This window comes from Emydura macquarii, unplaced genomic scaffold, assembly GCF_026122565.2.
Source record: "Emydura macquarii macquarii isolate MOO-44397 ecotype Brisbane River unplaced genomic scaffold, CSIRO-AGI_Emac_v2 contig_306, whole genome shotgun sequence".
In the NCBI taxonomy this organism is placed as follows: Eukaryota; Metazoa; Chordata; order Testudines; family Chelidae; genus Emydura; species Emydura macquarii.
The window spans coordinates 15560466-15566599 of record NW_027130443.1 but is presented as its reverse complement, the minus strand read 5'-3'; the positions used below and the strand labels follow the sequence as shown (position 1 = coordinate 15566599).

Sequence of the window (6134 nt, the reverse complement as noted above, 5' to 3'; positions counted from 1 at the left end):
TGCCTGGAGGATTGAGGCTGAGATGGGGGGGGAGTCGGTGTCGACGTCTGCTCTCAGCCACGCTGGTGTCTGTGGTCAGGATCAGATGAAACGAGAAGCAGAGTATATAGCAGATCACAGTGACCCTCTCAGTTCTTTGAATCTATCAATGACAGCTTCTGACCATGCAGTCACCAAGGCAGTCAGTTCATTCTATTTAATTCTGCGGGAGCCGGCTACTGCAGCAGAGAAGAAAGTAATTCTAGACTTCTGAACCTAGCCTGATGCAACCCCTTGCAGAGCAGCAGAGGGTGGAGATGCCACCCCAGGCCCCTTAGCAGCAGCTCAGGCCCCCAGCGCAGTCCCAGGCATTCACTCAGTGGTAGAGAAATTCATCATGGACTTTGATAAGCTCTGTTTTTCTTAGTGCTGTCCAGGAACATCTGTGCAGCTAGTTGGGATCCAGAAACCCACATTCTTGGGGGTCTTCAGGGAAGGGAAACACCTGGCTGTACTAGCCACCCCCTTAGTTAGTTTAGCTCAGAGCATGACAGCAAGAAGAACAGGGAGCAGTATCCTCATTAATAGCATCGCACTGGGTTTGGGGAACAGGAACTGGAAGTTGCCCCAGCCCTATCAATGATAGCACTCCAGAGAAATTGGATACCAGAAGATGCACTAGGATGGTTACTGGAAGCCTCCCTGTGGTGTTAGCCCCTGGAGATAGTCCTGTCCTGTCATCTGATTTTCTCTAATAATAGAAAGTGAGTGGAGATAGCCAGACACAATTCTGTGGTGACTATGACAATGGCTGGAAGTGGTATAGGTTAACTTGCGTAGAAGTGATGAGGAGTTTAGTTGACTCAGCCAGGTCAGAACCATGTTAGCAGGAGCACAAGACATTGAGACTCAGGTCACTGGAGGCTGAAGCCACCTCTTATGTCTAGAGTACTATGTGAGTAAACTTTGTTATTGAGTAGACTAAGTGTCTGGAATGTGAGGCCTGAAGGTACAGCCCAGAGAACTGTGAAAGATTTTAGACATTTTGTCAATTTTATTAGAAGATTAAATAATATAAAACCTTTTTAATGCATTCCCCAGCACCCAGACAATACAAAATGTTTGCCCCCAAAGGAAGGCAGTGTTTTGCATCCTGTCTCTAGTGCCCCCCTTCCCTCCCCCAAAAAACATGTCTGGTCAGTAGTATCTCCTCAGAAACCATCTCTTGTCCAGGTAATAGTCCACCTAATAGGAACACTTACACACACAGGAAGTGTCCTGCATCCGTTTTCCCATGGTATTAGTTAAGGAGGGAGCAGAGGAAGAAAAGAGAATCTTAGAAAAATAAACTAGGAGCAGGAGTTGCCTCATTGCTTTTCCTTATGCTTGTTAATTAATGGGCAGGGGTGGTCCCAGACATTAATGCAAACTAAGTTGCTTACATCAGAATCTCCTTGCCTGCAAGCCTGCAGCCCCATGTGCTAGAAGTGATGTGACACTTTCAGCTATGCGGAGAATCTCAGCCCCCTTTTAAAAAAAAAATTAGCCTTTGTAGCTACAGAGAACAAAGCTTGAAAATGTAGCCCGTGTATAAGCCAAAGGCTCAGAAAGCAAATAAAAAGAATCCCAAACTATTTTGTCCCTATCATTAATTATTTTTAATATTTTAATATCTTAAACATTGAAAGATTCTATTAAGCAATAAAACACACTTCTATAATCCATATATTCGTGTTGTACTTTCCCATTCAATGTATGTGTTGTTAATAAGAGTTTCCATGTGGTAGCTTCCAGCTCCTATAAGTTTTTTTTAGGTTCCCTGCTTTGGGATCCAGTTCTGTCTGACATAATTCCCTTGACGTTAATACTGCGTCTGGCAAGTTTTTACCGTACAAGGCTTTGGATCAGGATATTGCCTTTTCCTGTGGGATGGATCCAATTTCCAGTGAGTTTCCAGTCTGAGAGATTGCTGCCTCAGCTTCCCATGCTGCTTCTCTATGTCTGTTTCACATCATCCAATCAGTCACCATCTCTTGAAATTATTAGAACTGTGTGACAGCAGGACAGCATCTGGTATAGGGGACAGAATGTAATGTAACATGCACAGAGTGGAGACATTTCTTTTAATTATAATGAAAAAAAAATATAATTTAGTCACTGCAGAGATGTCAAAAATAGACAATTATTTGCAAATTCGTTGTGCAACCAGCTCTACATTTAATGACAACAAGAAGTGTAAGAACTGATTAACTATGCAAGAACCATTTTTTTAGCTTATTTTATAGTAATATCAGCTCATTTTTCTATCAGATTTATCTAAATTCTCCTACAAGGAATATATTTACACCACACTAGGACATACTGCTTACTTTGCGTTACCCCTTACTACACTTATCGGTCACTGTGTAGTGAATGAGGTAGATCTGTATTAATTTAGCTGTAATATATGGGCTAAAATTACTAATAAAATCCAGTTACTGTGCAACATTAAACAATGTTAAAAAGCTCCAAGGCTTGATATACTGAGACCTCGGACTACTTCGTACCATGGCAAATATACAATAAAAATTTAGACCAAAACTTATAAATTTATAATTTGCAACACACAAAAGAAAAGAAACAAAATGAGATAAAGAACATTAGAACTGAAGTTGATTGTTTAGGCAAAATAAACAAAACTAATCAAAGTTCTTTCTAGAGATGTACATTATTGGTTAAAGTCTCTTATTCAGTCAAACAGTCCTGCCTGGTGTGGGAAAAAGGGTTAGTTCTATTTAATTCTGAATTTAGAATGATAGTCACTTTCCTGCATTAGATAGACAAAACAGACACAAGAGAAAGAGAAGACCTAGGATAATAAAGATGGGGAAAATAAAGATGGGGAAAAAGATGGGGAACATTTTGTTGATGTTCTCAGGATTCAGAGTGGCTGGTCTGTCATGGGATAAATGCTTTGGTCTGGTAGGTCAGCAATGAAAGTTATTGCTGGCTCTTCTACATGAACAGGGACATCATCTAGTTGGTCTGGTCAGGTCCCTCTCCTTCATTTGTCCTCAGGCTGGGTAGAGCTGACTGGGACGTCTCATCTCGTACTGATGCTATGCAATACAGTTGATTTCAGGATCTAGTGAAAGGCTGAGCAAGAGAGAGTGGACAGGAGGAAGATGAGGGATGCAGAAAGGAATGCACAAAGGAAGGGAAGGAAAGACAAAGCAGGACCTCATATGTAAAGCACTGGAATAAATTGCCTAGGAAGGTGGTGGAATTTCCGTCATTGGAGATTTTTAAGAGCGGGCTGGACAGACACCTCTCAGGGATGGTGTAGATAATGCTTGGTCCTGCTTTGCATGCAGGGGACTGGACTAGAAGACCTCTTGAGGTCCCTTCCAGTGCTATGATTCTTTGTATCAGGTTGGGGTCCTCCCGGTGCAGCAGTGATGGTCAAGGTCCCCACTGGAATACCAAGTTCTGTTATGATAAGAATCCTTCCGCCACAGCTGCGGTGATAGTAAAAAGCACTCCCCTGTGTTTTCACCCAAAGTCTCTTTTTAAGGACTGCAAAAGGGAGCAATGAACTAAGTAGCCCATCCTCTTATTTTGTCCACCAATTGGGCCTAATTTCCAGCATACCAATTTTTGGTTCCTCAATTTCCAACTTTTTGCTCATCTTGTTCACCATTCATAATACATACTCCTTGACTGGTATCAGTAAACCCTTTTCATTTATATTAATTCACTCTTTTTGTCTCCTTTGCACCACATCTTTTCTTACACTGATGTTACATAAAAATGTTTAACAATTTGTGAGCCTTTACCCATTTTTCACCAACTGAGCTTATAATTAGGGTAAATTTGTAGGCCCGATTATTACAACGTCTCACTGCATACATCCACTATACACTTTACCCAGGCAAGTCTGTCACACAGTTCTTACCCACAGCTCACCATACACTGGAGCACTGGTGGATCGTTGTTTAAAATATTACTATTATTTTAAAATGTTATGTATATACAGTGTGTGATTTTCGAAGATCATGATTCAGTCAAATTAGAACCAGTTTTTTTCCAGAACATTCAGCCATGTCTATTCAGTAAGGATTATTTCTCTACCAAATTACAATTTAATTCTGTTTAACAAAAGTAGAGTTCCTTTAGTGAACGGTCGAAATTAATATAAAATAAAATAATTATCTATTTATTAATACATGAGCTCATCTAGCAGGGACAAACTTATGTGACTCAAATGGTTTAACAGGGATTCCCAAACTGGTTCACAAAAAGTTTACTTATGATCAGCAGCATGTTGGCTGGTCACATAATATTGGTTTCCTGTTTCTGTCTGCCACATAACATTAAAGACACATTAAATACTTTAATAATATTTTTTCATGAATAGGAGGAGACATATTTAATATTTTCATCAGTACCTTGGATAATGAAGTGGAGAATATGCTATTAAAATTTATGGATCACCCCAGGCTGGAAGGGGTTACAAGCACTTTGGTGGACAGAATTCAAATTCAAAACCACCTTGACAAAGTGGAGAATTGGGTAGAATTCAACAAGATGAAACTCAGTAAATACAAGTGCAAAGTACTTCATTTAGAAAGGAAAAATCAAATGTACAGCTACAAAATGAGGAATAACTGGTTAGGCAGTAGTACCTCTGAAAACGATCTGGGAGTCACAGTGGATCACAAATTGAATCTGAATGGAATCTGAATCTGATGCAGTTGCAAAAAAGGCTAATATTCTGGGGTATATTAACAGGAATGTCGTATGTAAGGCATGGGAGGTAATTGTCCCACTCTATTTGGCCCTGGTAGGCCTCAGCTGGAGCACTGTGTCCAATTCTATACACTGCGCTTTAAGAAAGAGGTGTAGAAATTGGAGAGAGTCCAGATGAGAGGATCAAAAACAAGAAAAGGTTAAAGAACTGGGCATTTTTAGTCTTCAGAAAAAAAGAATGAGGGGGGAACCTGATACCTCCTCAAATATGTTAAGTGGCTGGTGATCTTCTGTCAAGTGGGAGGTGATCTGCTGTTCTCCATGTCCCACTAAAAGTGGGACAAGAAGTAATGGGCTTAATCTTCAAGAAGGGAGATTTAAGTTAGATACCAGGAAAAACTTTCTAACTATATGGGTAGTTGAACTCTGGAACAGGCTTCCAAGGGAGGTTATAGATTCCCCTTTACTGGAGGTTTTTAATAACAGGTTGGACAAACACCTGTCAGGGATGTTCTGGGTTTACTTGGTCCAACCTCAGTGCAGGGGGTTGGACTTGATAGTCCCTTCCAGCCCTTCATGTCTATGATTCTGTGTTAGTCCAGGAGGTCATGAAAGCAAAGAGAACTATGCATGAGATAATTTATTTAGATGTAGGCCCTGCTTGTGGGAGAGTTTGAGAATCCCTCCTGTACGACAAAAAAGAACCCAAACATGCTTTTGTCTCCTGGATGTTAGATGGTGCTATAAGAGCTGCCTTTGGGCAAAAAGCATCTCTGTAAAACACACAATTTATTTTATTAATATATATCAAATGTAAAAACTAAAACAGCTTTCCTTCAATCATATTCAAAGATAGTAGCTTATGAATCAAAGCTTCCAAATATGTCTAGGGTGAAGTAGATTAATTGACAACTGACATTTGAACTTTAATTATAGAATCACCTCCCAAATGAATTATAAAATATATATTATTGCCCCAAATATTTAGGGGGAGAATTTTCAAAGGCCAAAATACCAGTTAGGTACCAAACTCAAAATGAAAGCCTATGAACGTCCTTCCCCCCAGGGTACCATATCTGCCCTCTATTGCATATAAAACATTCATTGCAAGATTATAGAAATTGCATCAGGCTAACTGAAAGTAAAATTTGGGACCCAAAGGATTTATGATTTTTATACCTATAATTTTATTATGTGTTTCATAACATCACACATAGGATGTCTGTTTCTCATTAAGATGTATGTTTTTACTAGCTTCTCTTGCATGTGTAGTCATTGTCTCAAGTTTTCTGTGCATTAACTTTTTTCAGTTTCTAAATCCAAAAGGATCCTTCCATTTCCTCCAGATGTTTGTCCTGCTTGCTTGCTATGTATGGGAAGCCAGACCATTTTCCATAGACCTGGGGACTGTTTAACTGCTCTACAAA

The 6134-nt window shown here is 39.8% G+C and overlaps 1 protein-coding gene across 1 annotated transcript in view; it reads right to left on the bottom strand.

The window, feature by feature from the left end:
* Positions 1-1181: 1181 nt before the first annotated feature.
* Positions 1182-6134, bottom strand: part of CIB3 (calcium and integrin binding family member 3) — a 65717-nt gene continuing 60764 nt past the window's right edge. Inside the window, exon 2 of the transcript XR_010922271.1 lies at positions 1182-2049. The gene's annotated coding sequence lies outside the window, so the exon portion shown is untranslated. The remainder of the gene's footprint in view (positions 2050-6134) is intronic.